This window comes from Mus pahari, chromosome 3 (genome assembly GCF_900095145.1).
Source record: "Mus pahari chromosome 3, PAHARI_EIJ_v1.1, whole genome shotgun sequence".
Classification (NCBI taxonomy): domain Eukaryota; kingdom Metazoa; phylum Chordata; class Mammalia; order Rodentia; family Muridae; genus Mus; species Mus pahari.
The window spans coordinates 118,994,450-119,016,408 of record NC_034592.1 but is presented as its reverse complement, the minus strand read 5'-3'; the positions used below and the strand labels follow the sequence as shown (position 1 = coordinate 119,016,408).

Sequence of the window (21,959 nt, the reverse complement as noted above, 5' to 3'; positions counted from 1 at the left end):
AGAGAGAGAGAGAGAGAGAGAGAGAGAGAGAGAGAGAGAGAGAGAGAGAGAGAGAGATCAAGTTGCAAAGATTTCAATTCTCCTTTCCTTGCCCACCCCAAACCACTAGCCCAGAGTCCTCACCTCAAGGAAACTGTCCCAAGTGCCATCCAGCTCCAGGTAGGGACTCCAATGCCAGGGGCGCGTGAGATGCTGGTGGTGCTTGGATTATTATTTTGTTTGTTTGTTTTTAGCACTCTGGGCTCCAAGGAAGGCTTTCAAACCAGACAATGGCTCCTGCTCGCTCTAGAAAGCAGAGAGGGCCTACAAATACAAGCAGGCTGGTAGTCAGGGTGGGGGTGGGGGCTCAGAGTCAGGTGGCCCGAGGTTAGGTTTTGTTCTGCTTCACCCCTTCTTTTCTGGAAATCTGGGGGAAGGAGGTGGGATGGAAGGCATTCCAATTTAAAAAAAAAAAAAAAAATCCAGTCTTTCACTTTAAGGAGTAGTGTATCCAGGGACAAACCTGGGACTTGCCTTTGATCAAAAACTCTTCAGCTCAAAGGCAGCTCTGTAGCTCAGAGGCAGGCAGCAGTGCCTAGAGGGCTCCAAGAGGCGGGTCTCAACACAGTCCTCTGGGATGTGCCTCCCTGCACTACTGCAGGACCTGGCAGCTGCTGACCTGACAAAAAGCAAACTGTCCATCTGGACCTGCCCCTCTCCACTGGGTAGAGCAGATCAGAACTCCGGGTTCTCGTGCTTCCTGTACACCAGGGAATCATTCTCCACACATCCTTGAAATTTTATATATAAATGTGTAGACATGGCTATGAAAACATCGCATTTGGATTTGGTTTTCCTTATACGTTTACTGCTTGTTTGATTTTTTTTTTCCCTTAATGTAAAAGCAAAGTTAATAACTTCTTAAGCCTTCCCCCAGAGATTCCCGAAGCCTCTGCCAGGAGAAATAAGTCTGTCAGAGATTTTCTTCAGACCTCCAGTCCAGAATGAGTACCTTCCAGTGTACCCTCCAGGCCCAAATCTATTTTCTTACCCAGGAGGATTTTCCGGACTGGTCACCTTTCTGGTGAAAAGCCTCCTCTGTGGGTGCTTGGTAGTTAGCTGCCCAAAGCCCGCCTGTCCCAACCGAAGCCAAACCGCTGCTTTTGGATCCCAGATCAAGTAAACCGCAGCAATCTAAGCACACCAAGGCAGGTCACCCGGAGGTCCTGAGCCCCGCAGCTATCTCCCTGTTATTCCCGGGTGACTTTGCCAAAGCGCACAGATGGGGCACGCCTCCTGCCTGGCGCTCCCAGCCAGAAACACTCCTGGGAGATGCCGCTGATGGATCACCTCATTTCCCAATTTGATGGGCCGGAACCTGGCTGGGGAGGTTGGGTCTGTGAGCTGGAGGCAGTCTTAAGAGGGCTCAATTTCTCTGAGAGAACAGATACGTATCTAAAGATAAATCTCAAGAGTCCATAAAAATTAGGCTTCAGTTTCTGTTCTCAGTACTGGTAAGACGCCATTGTGTCTGTTAGGAAGGAAGCAGAGTGTAGTGAATGTTTCCAGGGAAAGAAGAGGCTTGGGCTTCTGCATAGGCATCCACTGGTCCCTTCCTGCTGGAGGCTGTTAGAAGGCAGGGAAAGAGGAACAGGGCAGGTGAAATCGGCAAGATCAAAGTAGAACAAAGAAGGTGAACTCTGAGTCCATGTGGTCTACATGGCACAGAGGATGGGAACTGGGTTCATCCCGGGCCTAGTCAAGACAGGATAAGGACCGAGTGTTGACACCGTGCACATGCCACAACATCCAATTTAAAGGAAGACAGCCAGGGGAGCCCTGTTGAGTCCAAGCCTTAGTAAAGATGTGTACATGAAAGCTTAGAATCCCTATCCAGCTCTCCTGCAAGATCAAGAAAGCTGCACCTAGGTGACAGGGCAAGGCTTTTTGTACCCGTACCAGCACCAGACTGGCAGCTCAAACAGGAATTGGAAAGGGTAACTCCTACCACCTCCATCTCCAAGACAAAGCTTAAAGGGAGAGCAAAGTGCTAGGCTGAAGGAGAGTCAAAGCATTAGGGATTTCTGTTTCTGGACTCTGACTGTGGGTTTAGCCTGTGCCCGTTTTCTTTCAGCTTTGGATATTATTCTTCCGCCAGGTCTCTAGAGCTCCGATTGCTACAAAGCATTTATCCTCAACCCAAGGCATTTGTTCTAACATGGAGCCTGAAGGATGTCAAGGGCGTGAAGCCTGGATGCTCCAGGATTCCCTAATCCAGGTGGACACACCGCAGAAATAAATTGCCCAGCCCTATTAAAGCAGCCACAAAAGCTGCAAGTCATTCAGGGTCGAACCTCACCTGGTTCAGGGTATCTAGGTGAAACACTGCTCAGTCTGGTTCACAGACTGATGACATCACCTTTTTCTGGGAGACTGCAAAAGAGCCGGTCCAGCCAGAAGGACTGTTTCAGAATCTGCCTTTTGAACGGAGCTCCTGAATGTTGAGGTGGAAGAAGCCCTGGCTCCACCCACAAAGCCTGAGTTTAACTGTTGCCAGCTTGTCCACGTGTTTCCCAGGCTTGTCTTCATCTGTCAAGTGGGAGTTGTTTTGAAAGTCCTGGGAGCTTCTATGTAAACCAAGATAATGTGTGGAATTAATGAAACTGAGATCTATAGTTGGTGATACCCAGGTAGGAGTGTGTTTTTAAGCATACCAGGTGGTTGTTATGGAAGCCAGGGACTGCTAGTATGTAAATACTCAATAGCAGTCAGTTGTTAGCTGAGATACTAGCTGGACTTGATGCAAGACAATGTATACAATGTTTAAAGCCACTGCCCTTGACAGTTGACTCATTCTGATTACAGCAGTATGGCCTTGAACTAGCTAGTAAACCTTGCTGGGCTTCAGTTTCTTGTAAAATGGAGTCAATAATAGTGTCTACCACAAGGGATATTGTGAGGATACACAGTCAACCTCAGTAAATGTTAGTTCATAAAGCTGCATTTCTCAGTCTCTCCGCTACGGGCATATATGTGTTGCAGGAGGTGGTATATTATGTGTGGGTGAACACAATCCAGAGGAAGATATCATGTGCCATGGGCCAGCCTTGGCTTGGACTAGCTTTCTGTGATTACTGCTCCCTGAATCTTTCTATCTCCTTCCTTAGTATCTTTCTGACAAGTTGTGCTATCTCTGATTATCATGGAGTCATTAGCCTTAACAGGAAGGACATTCCTTAAAGGAAGAATGTAAAATATGTACATTATTATAGAAACAAGCCTTGTGCCATGGCAGCCATCAACACTCATGCAGGCCCTTGGCCACTAGCCCTATTCCAGGGGTAGGAACCATGTCATTCTGTCTCCACCAATGACATGCCAGATTGGCCACCAGGCATCCTCCTGTATCAGTGGTTCCCAACCTTCCTAATGCTATGACCCTTTAAATATAGTTCCTCATTTTGTGGTGACTCCCAACCATAAAATTATGTTATGACTTCATAACTATAATTTTGTTACTGTCACAAACTATAATGTAAATATTTGTGCTTTCTGGGTGGTCTTAGGTGACCGACGTAAAAGGATACTTCATCCTCAATGGAATCGCAATCCACAGGTTAACAACCACTGCTCTAGGCTTTATTTATTTAAGTCAGGGTTTCTCTCTGAACCGGAAGCCATGTTTTTCAGCCAGGCTTGCTGGCTTCCAACCATAGCAATCCTCTTGTCTTTGTCCCCTTGCAAGTCCCGGGGCTCCATGTGTGGAGGAAACCATGTCTGACTTCATGTGAGTGCTAGGATCCAAGCTGGGGTCGTCATGGTTTCTGAACAAGCACTCCGAACCACAGCCATTTCTTCAGACCCTCTGCTATGATTTTGATAAATTTTGTTTTCACTCCAACTCATGCTGAGACTTGCTCACAATTGGTATGGTGGTGAGAGGTGGTGGAAACCTAAGAAGAATTTGATATCATGAGATATTCATGCCCATGAAGGGATTGCTGCATTTTCCATAAGGGAATTATGCTGTGCATAATTCTCACTGTCCTGTGCATTGACTAGCATGTGCACTATGTTCCACTGGTCCACTTTCCCTTTCTGTTTTCCCACTAGGAGCTGAATTGCCATGCGCCTCTGCAGAGGCTGAACACTATGTTTTTGGACCTTCATAACTGTGATTTATATAAACTTCTATTTTTTAAATCACTCAGATTCAGGCATTTGGTCATACTAACAAAAAAAGCCAAGACACCAATTTTAAAACAAAAATGGTAGTGGGACCTGACTACTTTATTGTGTCCCATCCCATATTCTCGCCATTCAAACAGCCCTCATCCAGAGCACAGAATCTTATTTTCGCTGAAGACTGATGGCATTCCTGTCCATCAGTTATGGGATGCTGGTGTGGAGTGTGTGCACAGCTTGGAAAGGCCCTACCTAGAAATAGGGTTTGGGTGGTCGGAATATGGTCAGAAGAGACCAAACCTTGAGAAACACCAGATGAATGGGGCCAGGGTAAAAGTGTCACCAGGCTGCTTGGAAGACAAGGGACACTCACCCAGTGAGCTCCAGGTTCACCGAGACACGCTGCCTCACAAAATGAAATGGAGAGTAATTGAAGAAGAAATCTGATGTCAATCTCTGGATTCCATGTTCACCAACATACACAAGTGCACACATCCTCCTGGACATATTCCCACACCCAGCACAAAACTTAAAAACGAACACCAATCAGCAGCAGTACAATCTAATAAAGACCTTATACATGCAATCTAAAATATTTTGATAGGCACACTTAAAAAAAAAGAAAAGGGTAGGATTGACCTTAGTACTATACATTGTTTAACATAAAATATTAAAAATTAACATTTCAACATCCAATGAAGAAAATATGATGAATTTTTTGTTTGATGTCTCTAAAATCTGGTTCGGCTCCATTTGAAATGGAGAAAAGCCACAAGTGTCTGATAGTTTCTGTGTTAGACAAAACAGGTCTCAAAAATGTCTTTAACCGGGAACGAACATAGAATTGAGTTTCCTTGTCCACTTGGAAATTGTGTGGAAAAAAACTTAGACTTCACATAACTTCACATGGCTGTAATCTACAGAAGGTTCTTCTTGCCATGTTGACGTCGCCACTGGTTGCCTTCTGGATTTGTTCTCACATGACCGAGATGAAGCTTTAGTCTCTCTTTTATAAAGAACAAGTACCAATTCTTTCAAAGGTCTCTATCCCCATAGAATCCTCTCTATGGAACTTCCTCTTTAAGACTCCATGGAAATACCTTTGCACTGGGAGCGAGGACTTCATTTGAGTTAGAGGTGTTACAAGCATGTGGCTTTTCACATACACGTGGGAGGCAAGGGAGATGTGCGAAACGCAAGGATACAACAGCTAAGGTTACATCCGTCATGTAGAATAGAGACATGGGCCACTCGAGTTCACCATATGATTATCAGTTGGAGTCTCATGTTACAAGAACGTTTACTTGACATCTTTTTTTTTTTTTCTTGCTCCAACATGGGCATCCACTGCTGTTTCTTTTAACTGTAACCTCTCCCTTCAGAAAAACTACTACCCTCAACTCTCACTTCGTGAAGTTATGGTAAGGTTAAACCTGCCATTGATACCTGATGTAGGGATCAACGCTTGATGTTAGGAGTGAGGATATAATGATTCTCGGTCTATGAAAAGGGATTCTTACTCTTGTCTGGATTTGGAGAGGATATGAGGTGTAGAGCTGTTAGGAGTGATGGGTCAAACTAAGAGAGAGAACAAAAATGCAGATGGTCATTGACCATTGTGATAAATTCCTAAACTCCATTATCGCTTTGAAAATAACTATTCTAAAATACATAACTTTCATGGTAGAGCCCTTGACTGGCTAGTTTTATGCCAACTTGACACAAGCTATAGCCATCAGAGAGGACTAAGGACTGAGAGGAGAAAATGTTTCTGTGAGATCCAGTGGTTGGCAAGCCAGTAGAGCATTTTCTCAACTCGTGGCTGATGTGGGAGGGCTCAGCCTATTTTGGTTGGTGTCACTGTAGATTTGTGGTTAGGTTCCATGAGAAATCAGATTGAGCAATCCATGAGAGACAAGCAAATAATCAGAACCCCTCTGTGGCCTTTGTATCAGCTCCTGCCTCTAGGTTCCTATTCAGTCTGAGTTCCTGCCTTGGTTTTCCTCAGTGGACTGTGATTCAGGATAAGTCAACTAAACCCCTTCCCTCCTGTGTTGCTTTTGGTCATGGTACTTCCCCATAGTGTTGCAGATTCTTTCTGGAATAAGCACTCTGGCACCAATGAGAGAGGAAGGGAAGAAATACCACTGGTGGACCTTACACTCTTTCATTTCCTACTTTAAAACCATGAGGCAGGGCAGGCAAGCAAGCGAGAGTTTACAGAAGCCTTCTTGGCAGTCCACAGGTTGTTAAGGGCAACAGCCCATTATTTCAGCTGTTTCCCCAGGTCACTCTGTTCCAGGTAACAAGTTAAGTCGTGCTTGGCAAATAGGCAGTACAAGCAGTGCCTTAAGCAAATTCCTAAGTCAATAAATTGATATCTAACAATTTGTCTTTTCTTCCTTGTTCTACTTCAGCAGTCTTTCTTTTGATCATGTTTCAACAAGAACCCTAACTAAAACATGCCTCCTTGGGGGGATATCCTTTTATTTTATTTCTTTAAAATGTCCCGTGAATCACTTCCAAGCTAAAGTACTTTGGGAATCAGAGATTATATTTAAACAAACCTAGTATCTGACAACAACAGGATACATTTTCTTCTTCCTGCAAGAGTTCATCCCAGTTGCTAAAGGAGTCCTTCAAGAGAATGAAGTTTAAACTAGACCTTCACTAAAGTCTCACTGAACACAGCAGCTGCATCCTTCTTGTATGGCCAGTACATCCCACCACATTTCTGTGACCCCCACCCCCCCATTGTAGTATTATGTTGTGGTTATTTTTCTAGTTGCCTTGATAGTTCAGAAATCCTTGAGAGAAAGGACTGTATTTAGTTTATCTGCAGCCCCAGTAGCTATGAAAAGATCTAGGATACAGCAACTTAGTTTGTAAAGTTGGTAAAATGTTTTAACTTAGACTTCTCTACTACATCCTTTCCTCTTTCCATAAGCCATAGGAAGTCAGCATGGGCATGAATTTAAAATGTTCTGAAATCTTGATTTTCTAAAAGTATATGGTGAATTAACAAGAGGTCTCAATACATAACTGTTTATGGGCACTTATCAGAGAATGTCTTTTTAATAAAAAAGAAAATATTTTGACTTGTGTACCAATAACTATAAGGCTAGCAGCTGACACCAAGGCAAGAAATATTTGAAAGTCTATAGATAATCATTGTTAGAGTCAAGCTCCCTGGATGATTTTAGAATATTTCTGGTATGTTCCCAGCTTCACCTTAAAGCATGATGTGTCCACATGACAGATTTATGATTCCTGTCCATCTGACCTTATTGCTGTTTTTCTTTTCCTGTGATAAGGAACTAACGGAATGGTACTGGGTTCTTCCTCAGAAAGTAACTCTCTTCCTTAATGTGTTTCTTTTCATGCTTCTTGTTTTTCTTCTTTACAGATGTCTCCTCTTCTATGACCCATTCTTCCTCCTCTACTTAAGCCTTGATTCTAATCTTGGCTTTCTTTGCTGTCTTTCAAAAATTTCATTCTCTTCATCTTGACTCTTCCATTTTGTGGTATTTTTTTTTAAGAACAAGTTGGAAGCACGAAGTCACCAGGGGGGTTGTAAGTCTGTACTTTGCTTCTAAGTTCCCATTTTTCTGCTTTTACTAGAGTCTTTCCTGTTCCACTTATTTTCCTTATCCTAGTATCTGCCTTGAGTTATTCTAGGTTGATCAACGAGACACTACTGTCCGTGGCCTTGGGCTTTTGTCTTCGCTCTTTCATTACCTGGAAAGCTCTCACCACACTGCTTCATGGCCCATGACTACGCTCGTTTGCTGACTGTCTTCAAATTCCACCTTCTCAGGTATCCATCCTGCACAAATGAGACTCCCGTTTCCCCACAGCTACACTTTCCATCCTTATTCCAGATTTCCTCCTTCCTTGTCTCTTTCTGTACTTTATATTAAAAGGTTCAACATTATTATTAGACACTATTAATTTTGATACTATAAAAACAGGAAACAGGCCATTGATTAAGACTCATTCAGATTGAACAAAGAACTGAAACTGTGGCTTACAATCAATGAAAATGTGTTCATTTTTGGCATCTATTGTTATCTCATTTTGGATAGGATAAAGTTTTTATTTTTTTAATTACTCCAGAGTGTTGAAAAATAGACATTTAATTTTTTGTTTTTAAAATGATCTTTTTATATTTGAAAATGTTGGCATTTATTTTTGAATTTGAAACAGTTAGGAAACAATACAGCAAATGCTCTAATACAAGGTTGAAAGAAATGTTCTTTGGAAGCAGAAAAGGGCATCACTCCCAAAGCCTGGCTGCAGAAGACTCTGTGGGAGATGCTGAATCCAGCCTAGAGGATGGATCTGGAGGCTTTTATTTTTTTCAGGGAGAATGGAAATGAAAAGGAAGGTCAGAAGTGGAGAGGGGTTATTCCACATGACAACTGCATTGTACCTGACATGAACCCCCCTAATGCAGCAATTCTCAGCCTGGAGTGGGCATTGGAACCTGGAGAACCCAGAGACTGTGATCTAGGAAGATGGGATAGTAGAGCAATGGAGACCATGCATACTAACAGCTCCTTACCCGATGCTGCAAAAGAGCCCATGTTTCTAACAAAGACACGGTCTTACTCAATCCCCCAAACTTTGCTTCTCCTTACCATTTTATTTTGATTAAAAAAAAAAGCCAAGCCTAGAAGATGCTATAATGTGGCCTCTGAAATCTCTGCCACCATCCCTCCCTTATCCTTTTTACTCTGCTCATATCTGGCCATTCTCCTACCTCAGGCTCTTGTTCAAACTTTGACTAGAGATGCTCATCAGTAAAAATTGGGGTTGGCCCTAAAGAATGGAAAACTCAGTGAGAGTGGCTTAGGAAGATTATCAGTCATCTTCCGGTCATTGTCTGTGAATATGCCATTCCCAGAGACCCACAATGCACCATGGTTCAACCAGTACAAGAATAATTATAAGGCAGAGAAAGAGAATGATCAAGGCAGATGTCTTCAGGGATGTGTGTGTGTGTGTGTGTGTGTGTGTGTGTGTGTGTGTGTAATATAATATTGGTGATAAAACCCAAGGCTGTGTGCATGATACACAAGTACTTGTTCACTGAACTAAACCTCTAGTCCTCTTTAGAACAGGTATTGCTTTGTCATCTAGACTGGCCTTAAACTCCCAGTTCCCTTGGCCCTGTCTCCGTCGTGTTCAGCTGCTGTTTGTTAAGGAAGTCTCATTAAAGCTTTCACTGGGCACTTCCCATGATATCCCATTGCTCAGAAAAGAATCATGTGATTATAAATGATTTCTAGAAAGTCTGGCAAATCCATCATTTAGTCAAGAAACCTACAAAACTAGCTGCCAATCAGTTCTGAGCAGAAGGGTATTGGGGAGGGGAAGGCTAATAAACTCTATCTCAACAACTGCCTTTAAAATGGCAGTTATGCCCAGTATATCCAGAACAGAGTGAATAAGAGGCAGATTGGTTTCACACTAAATTGTAGGATTATAGCATATGGAGATCAATTCTGAAGATTGTTGCCCAAAGATCCCTTCCTTTACATTAATTTCCCTCCCGTAATCAAGGGGAATGATGGAAGAATTTCATTTCTTGATCACACAAAGACCAGTGCAGGTATTGTGATAGATTCTTTTTCCTGAATTCCCCTGCTCCAGGTGATGACTCCAGAATCCATGCTGTTGCTTGCAGTTCTGCTATCGTCTGGCTTCAGTGTTGTACTGCTGTCACACATGGTCAGCAGTTTTCAAGTTTCTGATTATTCAGCTCCATTTCTTGGCCTGGGCTGGGACAAAAATGCCAAGTCTCAAAGATGGTATAACGTAGCCTCTGCTGCTTCTACCTTCACCCTGCATCCTTTTCAGTCTGCTCACATCTAGACATTCTCCTGCTTCAGGCATGGCATCATGATGGGGAATGTGTGGCAAAGCAAGCTGCTCATGTCATTAGAACCAGAAAAAAGAAGAAGGGAGGGGAGAGTGAAAGAAAGAGGAGGTGGGGAGGGATGTGAGAGGGTGGGGAGGGCAGAGATAGAGAGGGAAAGAGAAACTGAGAGATTGTTTTGCTTCATTTCTGGTTGACCTTGTGAGTTGATTTGATCAATAAGATATGGTAGGCATGTATTATGTTCTGGCATGGTCATACATAGCAGTTTCCCTTTCTGTTTCATTGATACTTCAGTTTCTAGCCCACTCCCCAAAAGGGAAACTTAAACTTGACCTTGAAATGCTAGGAGGTCATGTGGAGAGGGAATGCCTAGGCAGCCACTCCAAATACAAATGACACATAAGTGGCACGGTGCACATCCCTGACCCAGCTGGGTTTGCAACCAAATGAAGTCCTATAACTGAATGCAGTCCTATGATGCGCTCAGCCAAATGGGGCAGAAGAGCTGGCCAGCTGAGTCCTACTAGATTGTCATGGAAAATCATACTTTTGTTGTTTTCAGTACTAAGCTTTGAGATAGTTTGGTATGTTTGCAATAATAAATAAATGAAGCATCAAAGAATGTTCTATTTTTTATTAATGAATTACATTTAATTGTGACTGCAGTTTCCCCTCCCTCCTCTCCTCAATGTAGAGGGATCACTACAGAGATTCAAGAAGATGAGTAACAAAATTTGATTTATTCTCTAAGAGAATCATTCTGCTACTCTATATGAGAATGGGTTTGAGGTGCCCAAGAGTGAATAAAAATGCAAGCAAGAGGTGGTTGCAGAAGTCAAAATAAGATGACCAGAAACACCAGAATATCTGAATATACTTGCTACATATGCAAACAATCCCATCCAAACCCTGCTTCTAAGTAGAACCTTCAGTGTTCTATCGCTGATGGGGAAGAATGGCACCCATCCTAAGCAAAAGTCAGATGCTGTGCTCTACCCAGGCCCTGTCCTTCCAGTGCTGGGAGAAGGATACAGTCTGGACATGTTTTAGAGGAAGAGCTGGCACTGCTTGCTTTAGTGACTATGCCAAGGAGATGAGATGAAGCGCTTAGAGTTTTAACCCTAGTTTAGAAAGTCAATGATAACACCCATGACTGTAACATGGAACTGTGGGCAGGCCCCTAACACACAATTCCATTCACAATGAGTTTGAGATTGCTAAGACAGATCCGTGACTGCTGTGAGTACGTGAAGGTCAACGAGTAGGGCACAACAGCCTACACGTGCTGGTGAGTCTATGATTAATGTTTCTTGCCACTTTTGGATGGGCGCTATTCTGCTTTGCCCTGCTCCCATTTTGCAAACAAATGAAAAATATTAGTGAGCTCAAATGTTAAACTTCCACAAGGAGAATTAAATTTAGAAAAGCATATTGTCTTTGAGACAAAGCCCCATGGCTTTCTTGGCACCCAGCATGCTTAGCTAGTGGACTCGGGATGATTAATGGGCCCGATTGCTCATGACCCATTTTGGGACTGTTTCTTCCATTAGAAACCTGGATATCTGGCTTGATTCCATCTCAGCTGGAAGCACAAACATCAGTATTAAAAACTTGTAAATGAAAATAAACAGGAGTTATAAGTCAGTCACCTCTGGGGCGGGGGGTGCTGTTGCTAGAGTATGCCATATGTTATGACCCCTGCCTTTGTATCTCTGTGTTGAGTCCTATTTGCTAAAAATCTTCACAAGTAGAAGGACATTTCTAGGGTGGATTGGCTTGTATAGGTTTTGGTGATCAATGTTCATTGGATGAAAGCAACTTACTTTGGAGTATTCAGGACTTCTATTGACTTTTACATTTCCTGCAATATAATCCCTACCAGACGATAGATAACGAAAGATATTTGTCCTACTTTGGTATCTGCTTCTGTTATGAAGTACAGACCAAAGCGACCTAGGGGAGGAAAGGGTTTGTTTGGCTGATACATTACAGTATATAAATATATACTCCAAAGTCATATAGCTGGATCTTGTGGTAGACATATACTCTGCTTTCTGAGGCACCTCCACACTGATGTTCAGAGTGGCTGTACCAGTTTTCACTCCCATCATCAATGATTAAGTGTTCTCCTGGCCAGCATCTGCTGTCACTTGCTTTATTAGTGTTGACCATTCTGGTTGTGATAAGATGAAATCCCAAAGCAGTGTTAATGTCCATTTCCATGGCTAGGATTGTTAAACAATTTTAAGTGTTTTTCATCTACTTATGTTGAGACCTCTGTTTAGTTCTATACCTACTTTTACTTTTTAAAATTGTTTTCTTGATTTTCGGGTTATTTATTGTTTTGTATATTCTAAATACTAATCATATATTAGATGTATAACTGGAATTTTTCCCCATTCTGTAGGCTGTTGCTTTGCTCAAACAATGGTGTCCTCTGCCACACAGAACCTTCCCATAGGTCTTAATGCCTGAGCTATCAGGGTCCTGTTCAGAAAGTCCTTTACTGTACCAACAAGTTCTGTTGTATTCTCTTCTTTTTCTTCTATCAAATTTGGGTTATCTGGCCTTATTGTGAGATCCTTTATTCATCTGAAATTGAGTTGTGTGCAGGGTGATAGATTTAGATCTATTTGCATTCATCTGCAACAAATAGAAATTTGTTGAAGATGGTGTCTTTTCTCCAGCATAAATATTTGGTTTCTTTGCCAAAAATTAGTTGTCTGAAGATGTATGGGAATAAATTCTACCCTGGACTTCAACGTTGTTTTGTTGATTAATGTGTCTAGTTGTATGCTAGTATCTTGCCATTTGTATTTTTATAGCTCTGAATATGACTTCAAATCAGGGATGTTGATACTTCCAGAAGTCCTTTTATTATTCAAAATTACATTTATTAATTTATGTACAGTTTACCATTTTTGTGTTAAATCTTCATCACAAATATGCCCTGGCAATGAAAACATAACATAATTAATATGAATACATGCTGTGTGCCAGCAGATCTACCACTACACTACCATCATCCACATCTATGAGACCCCTTAGAACTTGCAGTTTCTCCAGGCCATGTGCTTCTGCTCTGCTTTTCTTCTTCCTCCTCCTCTGCATCTTCTCCCTCTTCCATTTTCTCCTTCTTCTCCCCCCACTTTCTTCTCCACCTTCCCTTTTATATGCCCAATCATCAGCTCTCCTTTATTTTACAAATTAAAGTGGGAAGCAGGTTTATAGAAAAATCACCTGAGTGCTGACTCATTCCTTGCTCACAACCACTCACAGGAGAACAGAATTAAGATCAAATATAGTTAGCCCCAGGTCTATCCACAACATTACCATACCTTCATCCCTAAGATGAAGTCAACTTAATTTTGGTGAATGTTTTTTTTGATATATTCAGTTTGTAAGTATTTTATTGAAGTCTATAATCATAAGAAATCTATAATCACAAGGAATATTATTCTATAATTTTATTTTGAGACTCTGTGGCTTTGGTATCAAGGTAATAGCTGTTTTGTAAAAAGATGTAGGTAATATTCCTTCAGGTTCTGTTTTGTAAAATAATTTAAGGAGTACTGGTGTTAGTTGTTCTTTGAAGGTCTAGCAGAATCCATCTCTATCCGTGGGCTTTTTTTTTTTTCAATTGGGAGAGTTTTATTTACTAATTTTATTTCACTAGGAATTATGGGTCCTATGTATCAAAAATTTACCCATTTCTTTAAGGTTTTACAGCTTGGTAAAATACAGATTTTTAAAAAATATATCTTTATGAATTTCCTTCCTGTCTCTTGTAATATCTTTCTTTCCATTTCTAATTTTATTAATTTTGATTTTCTTTAATTTTATTAGCCTAAAATTTGTGTATTTTGTTATTTTCAATACCCAACTCTTTGTTCTAGTGATTCATTGTAATTTTTTTGTTTGTTTCATTAATTTAATTTAATTTGTTTGTTTCATTAATTTAAGCCTGACGAGTATTTCTTCCCATCTACTCTTTTTGGGTATCCTTTCTTCTTGCTTTTTAAACCTTTCAAGTGTATTATTAAGTTATTAATATGAGATCCCTGGTTATTTTTAATACAGGCACATAGTGTTACCAATGTTCCTCCTTAGAACCACCTTCATTGTGTCCCATAGATTTCGGTATGTTGTAGTTATATTTTCCTTTGAGTCTAAAAGTTTTTAATTTTCTCCTTGATTCTGTCTCGCTCCAATTTTTATTCAATGGAGAGTTATTTAATTCTCATGACTTTCTGAACTCTCCATCATCTCTACTGTTATTGATATCCAGTTTTAATCCAAGGTCGTTCGGTAGGATATAGGATATAGTTTCAACTTTTCTATATTGGTTAAGACTTGCATTATGGGGAATGTACACCCAAGACAAGACCATCTCCACCTGGTTCCAAGCAGCCAGGAACCCAATATTACCATCAGTCTAGTGACTGTGCAGGAGAGCAGACCACAGATGAGGTGACCCCTTCCCACTGCCACACTGCAGGGGCATAGCACATTACTCATGGTACCACTCCTGAGATGGCCCCAGACACCTAGAGGCTCTGGCCACCAGTAAAATGGGCAAGTAAGTGGTGGAAAGATGGAAGAGAAAAGGAAGCAGAAGGATGTGTGCACAGTGAAAAGAAGCAGAACTTGAGACTTGAGAGTAGTGAGAAACAGTCCAACCAGAAATAGCTGGTGATTCCACCTAAGGTCATGGTGAGGTCTTGGCCTGTGCTGCCACCCAGGGCCATGTCTAGATCCCAGGTGTTTGTTACACCAAAGGCCAGGAGGACTTCCCTGGTCTGGGCTGCCAACCCAGATGTCTGAAGGCTATGTGGAACTGGCTCCTCTTCTCATCTGGGCATTGTGGGACAGCTGGCTCTGAAAGTGAGAACAGGAGTGATGGCCATTACCAGCTTTGCCATTTGGGAGAGTGGCCCCACACCTCTCTCAGGATGTACAGAAGCTAGTCCTGGTTGTGAAAGTTGTAGATGAGGCAACTCTGAGGGTATGAGCATGGGGGAGCTGGCCCCCACAACTTCTCTGCCCTGAGGCAGCATGAGCTAGGAAATGATGTCCTACCGAACCCTCTTGTCTCTCTAAACGCCTATGGCCGGCAGGAGAGTTGACCCTGGGGTCACAAGAATGGGAGAGGCAGTCCTGTCCTTCACTAGCTACAACATTCAGGAAGTTTTCCCAGTCCTTTGCTTCAGCACTTGGGGAAGTGGACCCTGAACTTCACCTGGGTAGCAAACTAGAGCTGGTCATGCTAAAGTCGGCCCACTGCAAGGGCATGAGAGTGGGAGGGCTGGCTATGCCCCGGCTGTCTGGAACAATGTTGGAGTGCTTGTCCTGATGGTGTGGGTACAGAAAGGCTGGCAAGCTGACCAGCTCAAATACCTCCTAGGCTCAGATCTATGGCTTTGAATTGGTCCACCTCAACATCTACTCCATCAATGAACTCCTAGAGTGCACAAATGGGCCAGTCCTACAGATCCAAAGCTTCAGGATTTCCATGGCAAAGGGCAACAACAGAATATCTGAGAGGAGTTCCAGTGAGTTCCAGTGCTTGTATTGATAGCATAGCAGGTCCTACTATTGAAGCATAGCAGAGGCCCTGGACCAGACCAATGACTCATTACAACAAACATTTGCAAGCAAAGAAGTGTGGACAGAAGGGTAAACTGTGAGACACACTGTGACACACTACAGTGGGGCACTTGTAAGGGTAGAGCGCAGCAGGTAAGGGGATGGAGAATGAGTGGGATTGGGGTACATGATGTGAAATTCATAAGGAACCAATAGAAATTTTTTTTAAAAAAAAGACATGCACTTGTCTCTTAGTGTGTGTTCAGTTTTAAAGAGTGTTTCATGGACTGCTGAGAAGTAAGTATATTGTTTAGTGTTTGGATGGAAATGTAGATGTCAGACTTACCTTTGTGCATGGAGCTGAGGAGTCTTCTATCCTAGAGGGAAATTAAAACCCATGTCTAGATATCAGATATACCCTGGAATATGGAAGTACAATTTCTAAATTTTGAAGGTTTTTCAAGACAGGGCTTCTCTGTGTAGCCTTGGCTGTCCTGGAATTCACTCTGTAGTCCAGGCTGGACTTAAGGCCTAGAAGTCATAGAAATCCACCTATTTCTGCCCCTCAAATGCTGGGATTAAAGGCAGTGCCATCACCACCCAGCTCAATTTCTACATTGTAAAAGCATAATAATTTGTTCTCTTCTCCAACACCACAGTTCTCCAGATTGGAGGAAAATCCAATTTCGTAGTCATTCTTGGTGCCCTTCTCATATTCCAGTTTTATCTCCTCTGTATTTATGCGCTACTCTGGTTGTGCCTGTGGGTTTCTCGATGGTTTCTCTGCCCTCAGAAGCTTGCTTTTCCCACAGAAGTGTTGGGTAGTCGCTATCCTCAGGTGCAACTCTCATCCATGGAAAGAGAAAGTTGGAGAATAATTCTTTACCCCGGTAGATGAATTCTGAGATAAAATATGCATTGTGCCTCATGGGATTTAGTGGGACTGAGCTCTTAGCAGTAATAATTTCCATAATTAGATTTTTGTCTTTTGATCTTCCCATGTCAATACCTCAAAATGTTTTCTCCCTAACAAATACTGTGTTCTAAATCTTGTTAGAGAGTCCAATCTGGAGCCACACCCAGTACAACTGACTTTTCTTCTTCCAAATCATAGTTCTTGGGCACTGCGGAGTGGAGAGTTCTCCATAGCTCAGTCTCCAAGTCACTGTTGTCCTTGTCTCCACTGCATGGAAACACAGTCTACATCCAAGAAAGCCTTTGTATAGAATGGTCCTTTCCTTCAATAACAACTAATAAAGTAATAAAAAGGAAGCCTTTCAAGTTGTAGCATGCCTTTCCATCTCAGGTGCTGCAAGTGTCCTGGGCCTTAGAAGCCTGTGTTGAGAGCTCCGGGGAGCTTTGTTGCTTCTCTTCTTTGATAGCTAGGAAACTATGTTCTTGTGGTTCTGCTCCTCCATCTCCATTGCCGAGTTTTCACCCTCTGCGTTCTCTATTTCTGCTTAAGTGGAATGGATCGTAAGTTGGCAAAACCTTGTTTACAGAAGAGGGTAGATGTGATAACTTTATCAGCACATTTAATGCTGATGTGGCCTGTCAGAAATGTGGATGAGTATGTTGTCAGTCCATTTTTGAGAAACAAAATGTTGTTAAATTTTTCTAATATCTCTCTCTCTCTCTCTCTCTCTCTCTCTCTCTCTCTCTCTCTCTCTCTCAGACACACACACACACACACACACGCACACAATGGATAAACAAGTTTTAGCTCTTAAGACAAAAGTAGATGAAAGACTGGACTTAGCCTGTGGGCCATACTATTTTGGCTTTTTGGTTAGGCTTCCAAGAGCAAAGTTTTCTTTGGACCTTATTGTCCTACTAAAGTCATTTCTGAAGGGTATTATTCAAAGCAAACCTAATTAATTTTGGGATTTCATGTTTCAATGTATCATCAACAAATAAATTCTCCAAGAATAGGCATAATATCCTTTATATTTTCCTCATAAAGTGCTTCACACAAATTAATTTGTGATAACATGAAAGGTAGAAAGAATATTTGTTTTTCTTTGTTGTGGCAAGTGCTGTACTGTGCAATTTTACTCAGTCATTTCCTCATCTGAAGAAGAAATGACAAAACCTATACTAATAGGTTGCCGTGACAACCAAATGATACCATGTCTTTAGCAAATGTTCATTGTTAATTATAATTATAAAATGTCAGGTAGCATTGTGATCATGGTTTTAAAACAAATTTTAAATTGAGAGTTTCACACATGCATATAATGTGCTTGGATCAAAGCCATTATCCATGTCCTCCTCTCTCATTCCTCCCCTATTCTCCCAAACCAACTTTTGTCTTTGACCTTCAGCTTTTTGCTCCACTGAGTCCAGAAAGTACTGTCTGCATGTGCATAAGTATATAACTGTCTACTGCTGGGTGGAGAGCCATTCAGGGGCTACGGCCATCCAAGTATTTCCCTTTCTCCTTCCAGAAATGATCAGATGTTTAGGGATGAGCCTCTATGTATTCTGTCCTGTCCATGCTGGAATTTTGGCAGACTTGATCTTGTAAATGCAGTCATAGATTATATAAGTTCATGAGTGTTATAGCCCTGTCATGTCCATCAAATAATGTTTTGTCACAGATGTCCACTACTTCTGGCTCTCAGGATCTGTCTACCTCTCTGAGATTATCTCTGATCCTAGGGTAAAAGGTGTGATATAGATGTCTAATTTGAGTTGAGCATTGTATGGTCTTTTATTCTCTGCATGCAACAGTTTTGTGTTAGTTGCTAAGTGCTGAAAAATAAAGCTGGTTTAATGAGGATTGAGCAACACATTAATCTATGGGAATAAAGATAAAAACTAAGGGGGCAGTTTAATACTATGTCCACTTAGCAGAATAATAGTAATAGATTCTTCCCTAAGTCCTAAGACATAGCCGGTCATAAGTTTTGGATCCACTTAGAAATATCAGATGTGAGTTCTGTCTTCCAGAGTGGGCTTTAACCCCAATCACAAAGTAGTTAGCTACTAATTTAACATTTGCGTTATTACCACACAAGTGGGTTTATCCTTCCAGGATAGTTATTATTGGAGTTTGAAGAGTTTACAACTGGGAGAATTGGCTGAGCACTCTTTTTGGTAGTGTGCTTAGAACTGCCTGGTACTATGGAAGATAGTCACTAGGAATGCAGCTTGAAGATCTGTATTTCTCAATGTGCTATGGCTCGAGTATGTGTTGTCCTAAGCAATAGAATCCCAACATCTACTTCTGAAAGGAAACCAAGAGAAATGGTAACAGCCTGTAATAATTAGGAGGGTTCTGGGAGACCCACTAACAACAACAAAAGAGGTAACCCATTCCAGGCAATGGGACTTTTATCGGATTGCCTCTCATATCTGGAAGTGTTGTCCCTTTGCTCTAGGGAAATTCCTTCCAATGAACTCTCAAATGTAGCATCCACACATCACAAACATGGGACATTTATTTTTCTCACTCAGAATGATTTCCATTCATTTGCCTGAAAATTTCATTTTTCTCAAAGCTGAATAATAGTCCTTTGTGTAAAGTAACACATTTTCATTATCCGTTCTTCAGTTGATGGGCATGTTGGCCCTTTTGCTTTCTGATTACCATAAATAAAGCATCAATGAACACAGATGAGCAAATATCTGTGTAGTAGGATACAGAGTCCTTTGGACATATTTCTGAGTCGTATGAGTGAGTATATGGGTAGACCTATTCCTAGCTTTTTGAGAAACTTTCACACTAATTTCCACAGTGTCTGCATAAATTTGCAACCTTAACAACAGAGAATAAGTGTTTCTCTTTCCCACATCTACGTCACCATACAGATTTAGTGCAACTCGTATCAAAATTCAAATACAATTCTTCACAGAAATTGGAAAAATTATTTTAAAATTCATATGGAAACACAGAGTTCCAAGAAATCCAACACAAACTTGAACAATGAGAACATAGCTGGAGGTAACACCATCCTTAAATTTAAGTTATATTTCAGAACTATAGTAATGAAAACAGCATGGTACTGGCATAAACAGACACACAGAGTCCTCCAGTCTTATCCACAGATTTGTAGGAGACACAGAAGCTTGGGAACTAAGAATAACCCCTGACCAGTACCCAGCATGCAAGCAGAGTAGCTAGCTGTAAGAAAAATAACTGAATTCTTAAAAATTCTTGAGTTTTAGGATCATGAGCCTTCGGGCATCACAGTCCAGATAATTCATGCCAGCCTTCTGAGAGTCTGAGTAGAGAATGATCCATGGTAAGATGCCTACACTTCCAACCTACAAGATTGCAAGCAGGTATAGAGTTTTTGAAATAAATCTGTGGCCCTTTATTATACAGCAATAAAGATACAGTATCAATGTATCCAAATGGGTGATGAAAGTAACTAAATAAAATAACAAAATACAACAATGTTAAAATTTCTGATAGATGTAGTCTGTTCATATGTTCTGCATTGTATTCTCTGAAGGATTGAATTAGTGATGGTTCTTAGGAGCACGACTGCCTGAACTGTGAGTTTGAACTCCACCTTTCCTTATGAGAGGAAGAGACTTTGGAAAAGGCCTATCTGTGAGATTGGAACATGGAAAGTTTATTTTCCTATAATATTAACGTATAAAGCAAGTAGAGTTTCAAGACTGACTCCATGGCTAGGTGTGGGAAATACTAATGAGAGGTTTAGATCTGCATGGGTAGCATGACACTATTCTTATGTCTACTTACCTACCCATGACAAATCAAAGTAGGACACCAGCCAAATCCAACTCGGTAAGCCAATGGCTTTTACTAGGGTTCCTTGCAGGAATGTGGGTGAGATGTTACTTACAGAAGCAGAAATGACTCAAAGACAACTGTGTCAACAAAGCCGCCACAGCGTGGATGACAGCTCAGGAAATCTGGAAACCAGGAGTGCACTGTACAACCTACAAGCAATTCTATAAAGTATAATGTCATTTCCAGGTAGCTCAGTAGATCTGAGACCCTTCCAGGCAGCTGATCTCTGCTTTTTTTAGTCAGCTCATTGGTCTCTACTTCTTGCAGTACTCAGCTGGTTTGAACCTGTCTTTCAGAAGTTTTTGATGTTATGTTATTTATTTTTAGAATTGGATAGATCTGGCCAGTTTCATGGACTTGTTGAATTGTTAAAAAGCTTTTCTGCAAGAGTTTTCTGGTTAGGTTTCTATGTCCATGTTAAGTACCATAACCAGAAGCAACTTGGAGAGGAAAGAGTTCCTTTCACTTCAAGGCTGTAGTCCCTCCTGAGGGAAAGTAAGGAGAGGATTTCAAGCAGGAACCCTGAGGAAGGAACTGGAACTTGGGACATGGAGGAACACTGCTTACTGGCTTGCTCCTCATGCCATGCTTAGTCTGCTTTCTTATTGCATCGAGATCAACCTTCCTTCTTGTGATACCATCCAGAGTGACCTAGGCTCTTCTATTTCAATTATTAATTAATAAAATATATCCACAGACTTGCCTACTGGTCAGTCTGGTGAACATATTTTTTTTTTTAAATTGAAGTTCCTTCTTCTCTGATGATACACTAGGGTCACATTGACAGAAAACTAGTGTGTGGTAGTTTGAATGAGAATGACAAGACACTTATAGACTCATGTGTTTGAATACTTGATCCCCAGTTGGCATAACTGTTTAAGAAGTTTAAGGTGTGGTCTAGTTGGAGGACATTTGTCATCAGGAACAAGGGATGTTTCAAAAGACTCACAAATTTCCCAGTAAGCTTCTCTACCTACTTATAGATCAAGATGTGAGCCACCTGTCACCATTCAGTCTCTCTATATCATGGACTCTAAGCCCATTTATGTGCACTGTTTTCATAAGTTGTATTGCTCATGGTGTTTTATCACAGCAGTAGAGAAGTAATTAAGACAGAATGTTTCACCCTCCTTTCAACTTCCTGTGAAGTTCTTTGCTTCAGATTAGAAACAATACAGAAAAGATTAGCATGGCCCCTTTGCAAAGATGACACAAACATTTATGAAGCATTCCGTATTTTTCTTCTCAGGTTTTCGAAGACTTCAGACTCATTTGTGACAAATTGTGAAGTTATATCATGTATTATAAAGCAATGGTTCTCAACCTTCCTAATGCTGAGACTCTTTGATACATTTCCTCATGTTGTGGCGACACCCAACTGCAAAAGTATTCCCATTACTACTTCATGTAATTTTGCTACTGTTATTTATCATATTGTGAATATAAATATCTGTATTTTCTGATGGTCTTAGATGACACCTGTGAAAGGGTCATTCAACCCCCAAAAGGGGTCAGTGGTTGAGAAGCACTGATTATAAAGGCCAGATAGATGAATTTAAC

At 41.3% G+C, this 21,959-nt stretch overlaps 1 non-coding gene across 1 annotated transcript; it reads left to right on the top strand.

Annotated features, from left to right (window-relative positions):
- Positions 1 to 21,534: 21,534 nt before the first annotated feature.
- Positions 21,535 to 21,640, top strand: LOC115063654. The gene has a single exon (XR_003843540.1). It is a non-coding gene; the product is annotated as a U6 spliceosomal RNA (small nuclear RNA).
- The last annotated feature ends 319 nt before the right edge of the window (positions 21,641 to 21,959 follow it).